Source organism: Myotis myotis, unplaced genomic scaffold (assembly GCF_014108235.1).
Source record: "Myotis myotis isolate mMyoMyo1 unplaced genomic scaffold, mMyoMyo1.p scaffold_m19_p_11, whole genome shotgun sequence".
Classification (NCBI taxonomy): Eukaryota; Metazoa; Chordata; class Mammalia; order Chiroptera; family Vespertilionidae; genus Myotis; species Myotis myotis.
Genome location: NW_023416315.1, coordinates 72,852,385 through 72,870,322, shown reverse-complemented (window position 1 = coordinate 72,870,322; position 17,938 = coordinate 72,852,385). Strand labels below are relative to the sequence as shown.

Sequence of the window (17,938 nt, the reverse complement as noted above, 5' to 3'; positions counted from 1 at the left end):
AACTAAAACCTATCCTCCTCAGACTACTACAAAAAATTCAAGAGGAAGGAACACTTCCAAGCTCATTCTATGAAGCCAGCATCACCCTAATACCAAAACCAGGTAAAGACAACACAATGAAAGAGAATTACAGGCCAATATCCCTCATGAACATAGATGCCAAAATCCTCAACAAAATCTTAGCAAATCGGATCCAGCAGTACATCAGAAAGATCATACACCATGACCAAGTAGGATTTATCCCAGGGATGCAAGGATAGTACAATATCTGCAAATCAATAAATGTGATACATCACATAAACTAATTGAAAGAAAAAAACCACATGGTCCTATCAATTGATGCAGAAAAAGCATTTGACAAAATCCAACACCCGTTTTTGATAAAAACTCTCAGCAAGGTGGGAGTAGAAGGATCATACCTCAACATAATAAAAGCCATATATGACAGGCCCACAGCCAACATCATACTCAATGGACAAAAACTAACACCATTTCCCCTAAGAACAGGAACAAGACAGGGATGCCCACTCTCACCACTCCTGTTCAACATAGTACTGGAAGTATTAGCCATTGCAATTAGAAAGAAGAAGAAATAAAAGGCATCCAAATTGGAAAAGAGGAAGTAAAACTGTCCTTATTTGCAGACGACTTGATATTATACATACAAAACCCTAGAGACTCCATCAAAAAGCTACTAGACTTAATAAATGAATTTGGCAATGTAGCAGGATACAAAATTAACCCCAAGAAATCTGAGGCATTTCTATACACCAATAGTGAACTTTCAGAAAGAGAGATTATAAAAACAATCCCATTTACCATCGCACCAAAAGAAATTAAGCTACCTATGAATAAACTTAACTAAAGAGGTAAAAGACCTCTACTCAGAAAACTACAGGACGTTGAAAAAAGAGATAGAGGAAGACATAAACAGATGGAAGAACATACCGTGTTCATGGATTGGTAGAATCAACATCATTAAAATGTCCATACTACCCAAAGCAATCTATAAATTCAACTCACTTCCCATTAAAATACCAACGGCATACTTCACAGATATAGAACCAACTCTTCAAAAATTCATCTGGAATAAAAAAAAGACCCCGAATAGTTGCAGTAATCCTGAGAAAGAACAAAGTAGGTGGGATCTCAATACCAGATATCAAGATGTATTACAAAGCCACTGTTCTCAAAACTGCCTGATACTGGCACAAGAACAGGCATATAGATCAATGGAATAGAATAGAGAGCCCAGAAATCGGCCCGATCCAATATGCTCAATTAATATTTGACAAAGGAGGCAAGAACATACAATGGAGCCAAGATAGTCTCTTCAATAAATGGTGTTGGGAAAATTGGACAGATATATGCAAGAAAATGAATCTAGACCACCGACTTACACCATACACAAAAATAAACTCAAAATGGATAAAGGACATAAATGTACGACAGGAAACCATAAAAATTCTAGAAGAATCCAAAGGCAACAAAATCTCAGACATATGCCGAAGCAACTTCTTCACTGATACAGCTCCTAGGGCACTTGAAACTAAAGAGAAAATGAACAAATGGGACTACATCAAAATAAAAAGCTTCTACACAGCAAAAGAAACCATCAACAAAACAACAAGAAAACCCACTGTGTGGGAAAACATATTTGCCAATGTCATATCTGATAAGGGCCTAATCTCCAAAATTTATAGGGAACTCATACAACTTAACAAAAGGAAGATAAACAATCCAATCAAAAAATGGGCAAAGGACCTAAATAGACACCTTTCAAAAGAGGACATTCAGAAAGCCAAGAGACTTATGAAAACATGCTCAAAGTCACTAATCATCCGAGAAATACAAATCAAAACAACAATGAAGTACCATCTCACACTTGTCAGAATGGCTATCATCAACAAATCCACAAATACAAGTGCTGGAGAGGATGTGGAGAAAAAGGAACACTCGTGCACTGCTGGTGGGAATGCAGACTGGTGCAGCCACTATGGAAGACAGTATGGAGTTTCCTCAAAAAACTGAAAATGGAACTCCCATTTGATCCTGTGATCCCACTTCTAGGAATATATCCCAAGAAACGAGAAACACCAATCAGAAAGGATATATGCACCCCTATGTTCATAGCAGCACAATTCACCATAGCTAAGTTCTGGAAACAGCCTAAGTGCCCATCAGTAGATGAATGGATTAGAAAACTGTGGTACATCTACACAATGGAATACTATTCTGCTGTAAAAAAGAAGGAACTCTTACCATTTGCAACAGCATTGATGGAACTAGAGAGCATTATGCTAAGTGAAATAAGCCAGTCAATGAAGGAAAAATACCACATGATCTCACTCATTCATGGATAATAGAGACCATTATAAACTTTTTTAAAAAATATTTTTTATTGATTTTTTACAGAGAGGAAGGGAGAGAGATAGAGAGTTAGAAACATCAATGAGAGAGAAACATCGATCAGCCACCTCCTGCACATCTCCCACTGGGGATGTGCCTGCAACCAAGGTACATGCCCTTGACCAGAATCGAATCCGGGACCTTTCATTCCGCAGGCTGACGCTCTATCCACTGAGCCAAACTGGTTTTGGCCCATTATAAACTTTTGAACAATAATAGATACAGAGGCAGAGCTGCCTCAAAGAGATTGTCAAACTGCAGCAGGAAGGCTGGGGAGGTTTGGGGGGCAAGAGGGAGGGGGGTAAGAGATCAACCGAAGGACTTGTATGCATGCATACAAGCATAACCAATGGACATAAGACACTGGTGGGTAGGGGAGATCAGGGGACTGTCAAGGGCGGGGGGAAAAAAGGACACATATGTAATACCCTTTGTAATACTTTAAGCAATAAAAAATAAATAAAAATAAAAAAATAAATAAAATTGAATATCATAATTCTTAACAGAAAGTCAAACATAAAAAGAGAAGTAGTTAGGAATTATAAATCCTATTTTTATAACTGTCCTGTATTTTATGAGAAATTACAATACATAAAATTTTAACTCATCTTTTAAGTCAATTGATTGGTAGATTTATACAATTTCTTTGTGTATTTGAATAGATGATTATTTAAAGGGACAAGAGAAAGATGGTTCAAGTCAAGAAATGTTTCTTTGACTGTATTATACATGCTAGAATGAACATAAATTATGGCAAAATTTTGAGTGAGTGTGTGTGTGTGTGTGTATGTGTAGTAATTCTTGCATATGATATATATATAAAATTCCTGCTAATTTTAGACATATAGATTTAGATATTCTGGAATTGAGAGAGATGTCATCCCTCAGATACTTCATTTCATGGAAGTAGTGCCTCTGGTCAGAAGTACTGTGAATTGTGCACTTGATATTGAATCAGATTCTTGTATACCACTTAACATTAGCTATATTTTAATTTATTTCTGACTTTGGGTCTTAGGCTTCTACCAATTTTCAGGATTATTTAAGTATTAAAATTTAGTTTGCAATTTCATATTTATTTGATCAGTGTATCCAGTTAATACATGAGCAGTGGGATCCTTTGAGTACAGGTCTGGGGTAGCCATGTAGCCTGGTCAGGGGAGTATGGGTGCACTGGTCAGGGGAGTATGGGTGCACTAGAGATAGCTAGTGAATGGTCAAAGAAGAGCTATAGATAATGGAGGTAAAAACTGGTCTGAAAGATATGGAATCAGTTGAAGCAGGAAATGCAAACAAGGCAAGCAGAATAGCAACTCAAGACTGCAACACCATTGTATAAGAAAAAGGTTTCTTATTACAGTGCTAGAACTAATTTCCCTCTACCTGTGTCATGATCCCAGCTGTGGAAAACCTTGCCTCTTTCCAGGTGTTTTGTAGCTGGAAGAGATGGTAAGCCTTCAAGTATGTCCTGAACTAAAGTAAAGGCTGGACATGAAAATAGAACTACAGAGAACTTGTTATATTACAACAGTCTTATGAAATGAACATGAAGCTTCTTCACCTCATGTCCTAAAAACAAACATTAGAAAACCAAACCATTTTTTCTATGTATGTGCAGCATTTTAATTTATAAATCAACCCCACCTTTCAAAGTTAATTTATGCATATAATACCATTTCAGCCAAAACCATTCTGGGATTTTGAGGAGAACTTGAAAGGATAATCTAATGGGAAAATAAACACGAGAGGTTTCCAAGGAACTTTCCAGAAAGAAGAGCAATGAATAATAATGATTAAAAAGTGTAAACACAGATCTATGGAACAATATTTGAGTCTAGAAATAGATTCGACAATATAATAAAACCTGTTTTCTCCCAAAAAGGAAGGATTACAGTGGTGTTGGAAGCTGAGAAGCAGTTTTTTTAAAAAGTAGTTATATCAACACTTTTTACTAGCTACCAATATAAAATTGAAATAAATTAGTGAACTTAATTAATTAATGAAATTAATGAAAAAAAACTCATGTTGTAGAAAGACTAAGAGAAAATAGAATAGAATATATAATAGAACCATGAAAGGATAGCCATTTTAGTTTTAAAGGGATAGAAAAAAAAGATTTAAAATATATGCTCAATAACAGTTTTTAATAGGACAGTAGCAAAGTGGGAAAATAGATCTGCACCAACATGATGGAAAAAGAATCCTATATAATAAAGAGCTAATGTGCAAATGGTCATCATGCCCTCGCGCCCTCTCGCCGGGGCTGGGGGACCTGAGGCTGGGCCTGGGGACCTGTGGCTGAGCCCCCCACCCAGCAGGGCTTGACGGGGTACCTGAGGCAGCACCCCTCGCCTGGTGCCGGGCTGGGGGACCTGAGGTTGCGTCCCCCACCCTGCGGGGCTTGATGGGGGTGGTTCTGTCTGGGTCTGGGATCTCGCATGATTTAGAGGCACGCGAAGGTGGGCAGGGACTTGACTCTGGGTCCCGCGGCACACCCCAGACTCTGACGGGAGGGAGATTTTCATATACATTTTACTAATTTTCTCTCATCTCTGACACTTCTATTACAGAGAAAGAGAAAATAACAATATTAAAATATTTCCTCTAATTAATTCCCTTTTAATGTGCATGAATTTTGTGCACCAGGCCACTAGTATCCTTATAAAGTGCTCGTTCATTTTTATCCCCCAAACATTGAAACTTTTATAGATGAATGGACAAAACAGATAATTTACACAGAGGGAAATACAATTAGTAAAGTAAGCCTGAAAAAATATTTATCATAATTCATGATCACAGATTTGATGGAGTATTAGTCATCTCAGGCTGTCATAACAAAGTACTGTAGACTGGATGACTTAAACAATAGAAATTTGTTTCACACAGTACTGGAGGCTGAGAATTCTGAGGTTACAGTGCAATTTACTTCTCTAGGGATGGCTAGCTTCCTGACTTAGAGACTACCTCCTTCTTGCTATATCCTCGCATGGCAGAAACAGAGAGCGACATCTATCTGATGTCTTTCTTATAAGGGTACTAATCTGATCATGACCTCAACTAAGCCTAATTACCTCCTAAAGGCCCATCTCCCAACACAATCTCACTGAGGGTTAGGGCTTCAACATATGAACTTTAGGCAGATGCAGTTCAGTCTATACCAGGTGGTAAGTAAGCTTGTCAACACTATCCTAAACTTTTTAAAACTCCAAGCAGAGAGCTCATTCCTGTTGCACAAGTGCTGTCATGGAGACCAGATCAGGATTGGTTAATTAAAGGTGATAGTTGTTGCCTTGGTTGGTGTGGCTCAGTTGGTTGGGCGTCATCCAGTGCACTGAAAGGTTGCCGGTTCCATTCCCAGTCAGGGCACATGCCCGGTTTGTGGGCTTGATCCCCGTTAGGGAGCATGCAGGAAGCATTGACGTTTCTCTCTCACATCAATGTTCCTCTCTCCCTCCATCTCTCTTCCTCTCTCTTTAAAAATCAATTATAAAAATCTTTAAAAAAAGATGATAGTTTGTTAATCTTTTGCTCACTGTGATATAAAATTCAATCTCACCTTCATAGTAATCTATGGAATTTATCTCAGTGAGTCAGCCTTCTTTTAGAATGCTAAGCCACAATATCACTTCAGTTCATGTGTTTAATTACTTTCTTTTCCTTTTCTAAGACATGAACATATTTTATATATGCTAAGTTTTCTAGGATACAATAAGTTTATGAAATTGCCTCAAAAGAAATAATTACATTAGTTTTTCATAGGTAAATTAAATTTAGGTTCTTTGTAAGAAATAAATTAATGTTTATGTACTCAGATTTTCAAACATTGGATAGACTTCAGGATGAAAGACAAAAGAAGAAATAGTGTATCCTGAGCTTGGCCAGCACTTCTTGTGACCAACCTGTTATGTTTTGTGCCAAAAATAATGGGTTAGTTCTGTCACTTTTGAATTATTGGTGCCATAATCCCCCAAATAGGCAGATAGAGTGGAACACAAAATGGGAACTTTCTTTTAGTTTTGTACATCTTTCAAGAGGAAGAAAAGAGAAAATTAAGAAATCCCTTGGTTTTGACTTTTGCTGAGACTTTCTTATTCTATATCTAATGATATTTTAAAGTACTGATTTTTAAGCAAACTGTAATAGGTGCTTTATCATGTACGTGGAAAAAAATACAATAAAAAAGAACTGAAAATAGAATCTCGAATGTTTTTTTGTTTGTTAGTTTGCTTTTCCGTTGTTGTTCCCCCCCTCACCCCCCCCCCCCCCCCATGTCACTCAGTTCTCTTTTGCAGTCCTAAACAGAATTAAATTAGAAAGAAAATCTGGGTGATAGGTTCTTTTTATAATATTCTAATGATTTTATATAAATGATAAAATACAGTTCTGATTCTTCTTGTTTTTGCTTTAAACCCAATACAAAGATAAAAGGTTTTCAGAATGGTAAAGTTTTGTTTTTATTCATTGCATTTCCTTCACTTAACAGGCAGTGGAGGAAGAAGAATTTTATGTTTGTCTTTGTATAAAATAATTCTAAATACTGCTTTCAGGGGACATAATTTTATGCCAATGTGTGCCATTTATAGCAATTTCCAACAGGTATTATTTACATTAGTTTGTATCACTGTCTATATAGGATTTGAAGTACAATAATTTTCAGAACATTTCAGGGAAATAATTAGATTTCCTCATATTTATTCAAGAATTAATATAGCTATAGCGACATAATATGACATTGATTTAAAGATTTTTTTATTTCCTATCTTTGGCTTTTTAATATGGTATTTTATTAGGCGGTAAAACAAAATCTTTTCCTGTTGAGAATAAATATTTATGCCACAATATACGTGGGGAAGGTCTTTTTTCTTCTTCATTATCTGACTCATCGTACTGGTAAATAAACACATATTCCTCTACTTTTCCTTTAGTTAATGCTTTCTTAGAAAATTTTAAGAAGTGTGATGTAATTATATATAAAAAGTCAGCAAAAGCATTAATGAAATATCAAGGTAATTAAAAGACTACTTCTCTATGGGCTGCTGTCAGGGGCTTCCAGAAAAGTCTCAGAAGAATTTGCTTTTTTCACAACCATTTAATTAACTTACTACAAATATGCTTCAGAAAAGCGCTGAGTCTCATGTGTACAGGGTGTCTTCACCTTCAGCAAGACCGAGGTGTTGTGTTTTTTTAGGTGGAATTTGAATATAATCTATAAATCTCAGCAGAAGTTTTTAAACATATAAAAAGGATAATTTTGCCATGAACTTTGCCAGAATATCTCCTAAAATAAAGCCTCATGTTATTTGCTTCAGAAACCAGGTCTGTAGCAAAATGTTCACCGCTTTTCTGCAGGCCATCACATTCCTTGCCCTGGGCTTCTTTAGCAAAAAGCTTTTTTAAAATAACATTTGCTCCCCAGAGATGGGCCTCTGGAGAGCAAATGTTATTTTATCTGCAACAATGGTGAAGGCTTCCCAGCAAGTAAAGTGCCATGGAACAGAAGTAGATGGATTATGCTGTGCTCTGTATATGCTGGAGTATATTTAATAAGCTTAACACATGTTCATTAAAACAACACAAAACAACTCGCCCTAAAGAGGAACAAAACTAATCATGTATTTTGTTTTTGTTTTGGGTGTATTTTCTAAATTGGGTGTATCTCTTTAATTGGATGTATCTACTTTGTTTTGGGTGAATCACTTATAGAGCCCACAGCATGGCATTTTCACATAGTCAGTTAAGCCCTAGAGCAGTGATGGAGAACCTATGACACGCGTGTCAGGGGTGACACGCGAACTCATTTTTTTGGTTGATTTTTCTTTGTTAAATAGCATTTAAATATATAAAATAAATTCCAAAAATATAAGTCTTTGTTTTACTATGGTTGCAAATGTAAAAAAATTTCTGTATGTGACATGGCACCAGAGTTAAGTGAGGGTTTTTCAAAATGCTGACATGCCGAGCTCAAAAGCTTCACCATCACTGCCCTAGAGTAACCCTGTAGGGTAGAGCTCTTATTCTAATCTATATATCCTATATAATAAAGAGCTAATATGATAATTAGACCGAACAGCAGAACAACCGTCTGGACGACATTCTGGACGACCATCTGGATGTAGTCGGGGCTGCGAGGGCCGGCCGAGGCTGTGAGGGCTGGCCAGGGCTGCCAGGGTCAGCCAAGGCTGCGAGGGGCTGCAAGGGCTGGCTGAGGCAGCTGGTGCTGCGAGGGGCAAGCCCCTTGCACAAATTTCATACATTGGTCCTCTAGTCTATACTAATAAAAGGGTACTATACTAATTAGACCGGGCCAACTAGACATCTTCCAGTCATCCTGCCTTCCTTCTGAACAAAGCCACGGTATTGAGTGCCTAGGCAGAGGCGGTTAGGGGCGTTCAGGCCAGCAGGGGAGGGCAATTAGGGGCAATCAGGCCAGCGGGGGAGGGCAGTTAGGGGTGATCAGGCCGGCAGGGGAGGGCAGTTAGGGGCGATCAAGCTGGCAGGGGAGGGCAGTTAGGGGCTATCAGGCAGTCATGTAGGTGAGTGGTTAGGAGCCAGCAGTCCCGGATTGGAGAGGGTGCAGGCCAGGATGAGGAACCCCTCCTCCCTGTGCACGGATTTCATGCACCGGGCCTCTTGTGTTTGTATGTATATGTGTGTGCGTATATATATACATTTATATATACGCACACACATATACATACATACTAGTAAAAGCCTAAGCGACAGAATGACCGGAATGACCAGTTGCTATTACACACACTGACCACCAGGGGGCAGATGCTCAACACAGGAGAACAGGCCAGACACCAACAGACACCGATGGACCAGTACTGCTTGGATGATACCGACAGCGCTGCCAGCCTCCTGGAAGTCGGTCTCTTCCCTAGACACTCTACAAGGAAGAAACAATATAAAAGCAGTTGCCAGGTGGCTCCCGACAATCAACGTGAATGTCAGCGGGACGGATAAGGTTCCTGGACCGGCCAGGGTGTCTCCCCCCCCCCCCAGGACCTCACCCATGCATGAATTCGTGCACCAGGCCTCTAGTTATACTGATAAGGAACTGAAGCTCAAGGAGGAAGTACTTGCCAAGATTCCATAGTTGGTTCAGAGTAGAACTAGGAATTTGAGGGCTTTTTGATTCAAGTATGGTCCTGGTGCACTTTCTTCTACAGTGTGTTCACTCTTCATTCTTTGTTCTCTCCAGTGCAGGTTGGGTATGTGGAACAGAAAGGAAGGGAGTGTAATCCAGGTCACCATTATCTTTCCCCTGGTAGCCTCTGACTGCATATCTTCCCCCTCACAGCAGCCAGTGATCTTTTTGAAATATATTTGGATCATAGCCTTCCCTGCTTAAAAGCCTTCAGTGATTTTCCATTATACTAAGAATGAAATTTGGAATACTTATTTTGGTCTACAAAACCTAGCACATTCTAGCTCCTGCTGATCTTTCCCTTGCTGGTCTAGTGTCCTCTGACCGTACATGGTTCCTGGAACCCCTCACACCCGTGCTTGCCTCAAGACCTTAGCATTTGCACTTTCCTTTGTCTGCAGTTCTTAAGTTCTTTCGGACTATCTTCAACTGATCATCTTTCAGGTTTCAGCCCAAATGTAATTTACTTTAATTCTAAGCTCTCCTGTTTTACTTATATTCTTTTCGCCTAGCATTCTTTCTCCTTTATATTTACACTAGAGGCCAGTGCACAAAATTCCTGCACAGGTAGGGTCCCTAGGCCTGGCCAGTGATCAGGGACCATCTGTGGGGCGACCAGTGGGGTGATCAGGGTCCCCCGCTCATACCCGCCTTCGCCTTGCACTGCCTGCCGGCCCCGCCCCCCATTGCCACCGCTGATTGTCATCTGTGGTGCAACTGGCAGGGCGATCAGGGCCCCCACTCGCACCCGCGTTGGCCTGGCACCACCTGATCACCAGCCCCACCCCCCCTGCCGGTCGCCATCTGTGGGGCGACTGGTGTAGCGATCGGGGCCCCCACTCACACTGGCCTTGGCCTGGTGCCACCCACTCACCAGACTCGCCCCCTGCCGCCAGTTGCTGTCTGGGGTGTGACCGGGGCCCTCGCTTGCACCCGCCTTGGCCTGGTGCTGCCCGCTCACCTGCTCCACCGTCCCACTCTCATCGGAGCCCATCAGGGCTGGTAGGGCCTCCACTGCCACCCACTGCCAGCACTGCGTCACCAACACCCACCATATTCTGCGCTGCCCCCTGGTGGTCAGCGCACGTCTAACTCCCAGTCGGTCAAACTCTTGCCTGTGGGGACACTTTGCATATTAGCCTTTTATTATATAGGATAACTAGAGGCCTGGTGCACGAAAATTGTGCAGGGGGGGGGGGGTCCTTCAGCCCAGCCTGCACCCTCTTGCAATCCGGGACCCCTTGGGGGATGTCCAACTGCCAGTTTAGGCCCAATCCCGCAGCAGGATCGGGCCTAAACTGGCATTTGGACATGCCTCTTGCAATCTGGGACCACTGACTCCTAACTGCTCTCCTGCCTGCCTGCCTGATCGCCCCTAACACCTCTGTCTGCCTGTCTGATCGCCCCTAACCACTTACCTGCCTGCCTGATTGCCACTAACCACTTGCCTGCCTTTCTGATCACCTCTAACCACTCTGCACGCCTGCCTGATCACTTTTAACTGCTCACCTGACTGCCTGATTGCCCCTAACCACTCACCTGCCTGCCTGATCTCCCCTAACCACTCTGCCTGCCTGATTGCCCCAACCACTCGCCTGCCTGCCTGATCACACCTAACCGCCTCTGCCTTGGCCCCCACTGCTATGGCTTTGTCCAGAAGGTTGTTCGGCTGTCCAGTCTAATTAGCATATTATGCTTTTATTATTATAGATAATAATAACTAACAATTTGGGTTCCCTTTCAATGTGCCGGTCACTGAGTATTGCCTTTAACCCTGTTTATAGACTAGGAAGAAGATACTTTCCCAGATAACAGTAAATTGTGAACCAGGATTTACTAGTAAACCCAGGCTTCCTGCACAAGACTATAAACCCTGGGAAGGCAGGAGCCATATCTATGTATTGTTTTATTCCTAGTGCCTAGTATATGTAGTACGAGTATTACATCTTCAAGAAATACATGTTGAACAAATGGCTTAAAAAAATTAAACATCAAAAAACCCCACAACACTTAAATTCCAACCTAACCACTATAGGGGCAATGGACAATGTCTGGGGCCAATCTTTGGGTACAGTGCTCCAAGAAGGTTCCTGAAGGGGACTTACCTTCAGGGAGCTGAGCACCAAACAGGACAGGGGCAGGCAAGGGCACTACTCCTTGGCAAAGGAGATCTTCATGGAGTTGTTCTGGGTGATCTTGAAGCCCTGTCGGGTATCATGGGCAGCCTCTGCCTGCACCTCATTGTCAAACTCCACGAAGGTGACATTGCACTGCCCTGGGACTAGGCAGACCTTGAAGCCAGGGAACAGGGTTAAAAGCATGGACAGCATGAACTCATTTTCTCTGGTAGGTTGTAAAGAATGTGCTTTGGTGGGTTTTCTGAAAGAGGCTTGGCAGGTGGCACCTGGCCTGGCATAAACTGCTGTGTGGGTATGGCCTCCTGTGGGACCTGGCTGGGTGTGAGGCCTGGAGGTGAGATCATGCCAGGGGTGGCATGTAGGGAGGCTGACCCTGCAAGTGGTGCTGATGTGGGGCTCCTGAGTCATTGGTGGCATGGCTGGGACAGGCCCCGGGCTGCCCCCACTGTGGGGGAACTGCAACCAAGGCTCCTGGCTCTTGGGCTTCCTCTTCTGTGTATGGTCTCACTCCACAAAGGTGCCCTTCATCTGGGCAGTGATACCCGAGTTGGTCTTGGTGTACTGGATGCATATGTGCTTGTCGTAGAAGGGGAAACCCTGCATGGAGCGGGGCGTTGGCGGTGCTGTGACCTGGTCACGACAAAAGCCTGGCCCTCATCTTCAGGCTCTGTGACACCAGGGTACCCAGGACCTGGCCAGACGGGGAGAAGACGCCACAGGGACTTACTGATTTTCTCATTGAGGCTGTTGATATGAATAGTGTGGTTGGGGCAGGAACTGCCCTGAGAGACCTGCCAAGGTAGGACAACAGAACCACAGTTCCAGCATGTGGCGCCTGCTGGGTTTGGGTCAAATGACTTTTTATTTTATTTTTAGAATTTTACTGAAATATAACTCACAGTAAAATCTGCCCCATTAAAGTATACAATTCAGTGGTTTTTAGAGGTGTGCAATATTATCACTATCTAATTTTAGAGTGATTGTATCACCCCCAACGAAACTGCTACCCATTAGCGGGCACTTTCCGTTTCCCCCTCCCCCCGTCCTTTGGAAACCACCAGTCCACTTTCTGTCTCTGTAGATTTTTTTATTCTGGAATTTTCATATAAATGAAATTATACAACATATGCCTTTTGTGGCTGGCATCTTTAGTTTTGCACAATGTTTTCAAGGTCCATCCATATTGGGGCTTGCATCAGTGCTCCAGTACTCTGTTGCTGAATGTAATTCTATGTATGGATATACCACATTTTATTATTCATTAATCATTTGATGGGGATTTGGGTTGTTTGTACTTTCTAGTTTTATGAATAGTACTACCATGAACATTTGTATACAAGTTTTTGCGAGTACATATGTTTTCAATTCTCATGGGAATCTTATGGTAACTGTATGTTTAACATTTGGAAAAAAATCCCAAACTGTCTTCCAGAGTGGCACAATCACTAAGAGCTGTCATGGAAATCCAGAGCTTGACAGTAGTTAAGAGCAGTAGAAACAGATTTTATTTAGGATTATTGTCATAGGGAGAAAGAGACCTCAGTATGGAACTGGGCTGAATTCCAGTACAACAAGGAAAAGTGGGGATTTATAGCCAAGGAGCAGGATGGGACTAGGGGGCAGGAGTCAGTAGATGGAAAATTACTAAGAGGGTAGGACAGTTTTTTGCTATACTGACCTAACAGGATTCTTTTATTTTTTGAATAAGTTTTTATTGATTTTTTTTTTTTAAGAGAGAGAGGAAAGGAGGAGAAATAGAAACATGAATGATGAGAGATACACATTGATTGGCTGCCTCCTGCATGCCCCTTACTGGGGATTGAGCCAGCAACCCAGGCATGTGCCCTTACTGGGAATCGAACCAGTGACCTCTTGGTATATGGGACGACCCTCAACCTACTGAGCCACACCAGCTGGGCCCTAACAGGATTCTTGCTGAAGGCAAGCCAGGGTGATCAGCTATTAGTTGGTCAGATAGTGAAGGTGATCAAATATTAACATTGGGGGATTCTGGCTAAACCTACTTAATAAGATTTTTGCTAAAAACTGGGCAATGCAAGGCAGACAGGCAAGTCTAAAAGTCAAGGCCCAGTTGAAAAGAGGATTGAGAGGACCCTGATTAAAGTCTAGTCGAAGAGAGACTCTTTGTCAGACCCATAACAAATAATTCAGGTATTACCTGTCTGTGTTTTTCCTCAACTGTATTAGCAAGGAGGTTCCAATAAATTATTTTAAATTTCCTTAAATTCTATATAGTGACATTTCATTCAGCATCCAACAGATATTTATTGACCTGGTGTTGACTGATCTGGGATACAGCTTATGCACTATTTTCTTGAAGCTGGTAAAGGTACTTTATTTTAAATTTAATGCTCACAAATTAGTATTTGTGTTTTGTTTGTTTTAAAATCTGTATGGAAACATTTAGCAAATCTGATAGTTTAGGCCTCTTTGGTATATTCTCATTTATGCTGTAAAGAAAAAAGTGAAAGACAATATCATATATTATTGTAGGGTTCATAGTTTAGGACACCTGTTTCATTTAAATAAATTACTATTTCCACCATAAATGTACATTTTAAGCATAACGAATACCTAATTTCTTTCTTCCTTTTTTCACTGATCTTTTCTTTTATAAAAAGAACTAGGGGCCCGGTGCACGAAATTCGTGCACTGGGTGGGGGGGGGGGGAGTGTCCCTCAGCCCAGCCTGCCCCCTCTCACATACTGGGAGCCCTCAGGCGTTGACCCCCATCACCCTCCAATCGCAGGATCAGCCCCTTGCCCAGGCCTGACGCCTCTGACAGAGGCGTCAGGCCTGGGCAGGGGACCCTCATTTCCCCCCATCACTGGTTCTGCCCCCAGCCCAGGCCTGATGCCTCTGGCTCAGGCATCAGGACTGGGCAGGGGACCCCCAGACCCCTCCAATTGCTGGCTCTGCCCCTTGCCCAGGCCTGATGCCTCGGCCAGAGGCGTAGACCCCCATCACCCTCCGATCGCCTGATCGGCCCCTTGCCCAGGACTGACGCCTCCGCCAGAGGTGTCAGGCTTGGACAGGGGACCCCCATCTCCCCCCGATCACTGGCTCTGGCCCCCGCCCAGGCCTGAGGCCTCTGGCCCAGGAATCATGCCTGGGCAGGGGACCCCCATCTCCCTCTGATCGCTTGCTCCACCCCCCCGCCCAAGCGTGACGCCTCTGACCCAGGCTTCAGGCCTGGGCAAGGGGACCATCATATCCCTCCAATCCCCGGCTCCGCCCCCCCACCCAGGCCTGATGCCTCAGCCAGAGGAGTTGACCCTCATCACCCTCCGATCACCCATCACCGGATCGGCCCCTTGACCAGGCCTGAGGCCTCCGGCAGAGGTGTCAGGCCTGGGCAGGGGACCCCCAGCTCCCCGCGGTTGCAGGCTCTGCCCCTGCCCAGGCCTAACGCCTCTGGCCGAGGCGTCCGGCCCGGGCAGCGGGGACCCGCAGCTGCAGCGGCCCCGCGATCGTGGGCTCCGTTTTAGGCCCAGGCAAGGGACCCCTAGCTCCTGGGACTGCCAGATTCGACCGTGCCCAGCTCCCATTGCTGGCTCCACCCCTACTTCCTGCTATCACTGGCCAGGGCGGAAAAGGCACCTGATTCTCTGATCATGGCTAGGGGGCAGGGCAAAGGCTGCTGCCTTTGCCCTGCCCCCCAGCTCTTAGCTCCCCCCTGGGTTTCAGATCACTGTCAGTGGCAGGGGGCTTCTTCCTGCTTTCCCTTTTGCCTCCCTGCATTGTGCCTACATATGCAAATTAATCGCCATCTTGTTGGCAATTAACTGCCAATCTTAGTTGGCAGTTAATTTGCATATAGCCCTGATTAGCCAATGAAAAGGGTAGCGCCGTACGCCAATTACCATTTTCCTCTTTTATTAGTGTAGATTTTCTTTCTGTGCTTCAGAGTGGTGTTGGCCCTGATCCAGTACTGAATTGTTTTATTACTATTATTACTTTATCCCATTTACTGAAACATTGTTAGAGTAGGTCATTTATAAATTAACCAGCAGCTGCTAAAAATGATTTTAACTTTCTCACAAACTGGTGTTCTTTTTTTTAAATCCTCACTCCATGTTTTTCCATTGATTTTTAGAGAGAGAGGAAGAGAGAGGGAAAGACAGAGAGAAATATCGATGTGAGAGAAACACATCAGTTGTCTCCTGCACGAGGCCTAATCAGGGCCCTGGCCGGGGAGGAGCCTGCAACCAAGGAATGTGTGCTTGACCAGAATCGGACCTGGGACCTTTCAGTCTGCAGGCCAATGCTCTATCCACTGAGCCAAACCGGCTAGGTTTCAGAAACTGTTCAATCCTATGTTTTTTCTACTTTACTACCACCCATCTGTCGTATGTCATGTATCTTTAAATACTGCAAATTGAAATTTATTTTGAGGATTTAGCAATGCTCCTGAAAGGAATTGGCTGTCTTGGGGAGCTGGGAATCCAGAGTTGTTGCTCAGTTAGAAAAATGAAGGCCTCCCTGAGTCACTCAAACAGAGCTTCCCCAAGGTTATCTACAGCCTCTCCTGTGCACTTAGTAACTAGTGTGTGCCAACTCTCTTGTAATGATTATAATTGCTTGGGTTACATTCACCTTCATGACACATGCCTCTCACCTTATGTAGTGCTCATTCTCTGTTTCTTTAACTAATGTGCCATTTTGCCTTTCATTTTGGTGTGGGGAACTACGCTTTTAGGGGATGTAAAGCAGAGAGCAGCTGGGGGAAGAATGAATACTCGGAACCCAGTGCCAGGATTAACATACTGATGCAGATTCTGAGAAGGGATCTTTTGAGTTAGTTAAAAGGAAACAGCAAGTGGAACTGCAGCTGGCCTTGCCCTGGCACGTGATGCTAGTCAAGGAGGTACTTGGCTTCACTCTGCTGCATTTCATTGTTGGGTTGCCAGCTGCTCCAAGCCAGCTGCTTGGGCACAGCTAAAGTAAAGGCAAGAAAATTATCACTATATACCTGTATTTTATGTTTGAAAATCTGCTATTAATATCTAAAGCTTAGAATGTTGGCAATAGCATGGGGATGAAAGCTTAAAACTTAGAGATCCAAAAGAAAAATAGTTTATCTTTTCTGCCTCTGCAGAAGTTGTTTTCAAAGGTTGTGCCTCCCCTTTTTCGATAATTTTTAGAATAAAGGGAACATATTTTTCATTTTCACTCTTACAGTGTGATTAGATATAATTGAATTTTAATAAGTACATTGCAAAAATGAATAGGCATGTATTTTAAGTTTCATGGATTTAGAATTTGCAGGAAGAGGAAGGTAACTACTAAAATTTTTTAAAATATATTTTATTGATTTTTTTACAGAGAGGAAGGGAGAGGGATAGAGAGTTAGAAACATCGATGAGAGAGAAATATCGATCAGCTGCCTCCTGCACACCTCCTACTGGGCATGTGCCTGCAACCCAGGTACATGCCCATGACCGGAATCGAACCTGGGATCTTTTAGTTCGCATGCCGACACTTTATCCGCTGAGCCAAATCAGTTAGGGCCATGGTCGGCAAACTGCTGCTCACGAGCCACACGCGGCTCTTTGGCCCCTTCAGTGTGGCTCTTCCACAAAATACCATGTGCGGGTGCGCACCTACAGTGCGATTGAAACTTCGTGGCCCATGCGCAGAAGTTGGTGTTTTGTGGAAGAGCCACACTGAAGGGGCCAAAGAGCCGCGTGTGGCTTGCAAGCTGCAGTTTGCCGACCACTGGGTTAGGGTACTACTAAAATTTAAATGTCATCCTGCAATGGACCTTCTGAATAAGAGCTTGATATATAATTCAACCCTTCTCTTCTGTGAACTTGCCCATTTCAGATTCTAAACTTTATGTTTAGCAATAGACAATATTGCTTCCTTTTGCACCCTTTTGATTGATTATAATTACTAGAAGACTGTCTTAACTTGTTCCTTTATGGATTCTTCAGTGAAAAACACAGGTATTTAAGGGCATCAGAGTTTACACGAACCTTCCCAGTGCACATTGGAAGTACAGTTTGGTTCAAGGGTTACCAGCGTGTACCTCCTGAGCTGTGTCCCAGTTTTCAGGCTCACCCCCTTTGGGTCGTGCTTCTCATACTTCCTTGTTAGAAGTTTTAGAAACAGAATGGCATAGGATGCTGAAACAGGATCCCCTTGAAGTCCTTTTAAATTAGGTTAATTTTGCATCCTGCCTTGCAATATATTCATGATTATTTAAATATAAAAATAT

General features: G+C 42.9%; 1 protein-coding gene and 1 pseudogene across 16 annotated transcripts in view; one reads left to right on the top strand and one right to left on the bottom strand.

Moving 5' to 3' along the window:
• The window catches only part of ST7 (suppression of tumorigenicity 7), a 314,766-nt gene that overhangs the window by 89,443 nt on the left and 207,385 nt on the right, over positions 1 to 17,938 (top strand). The window lies entirely within an intron of this gene.
• Positions 11,710 to 17,938, bottom strand: part of LOC118666541 — a 29,472-nt pseudogene continuing 23,243 nt past the window's right edge.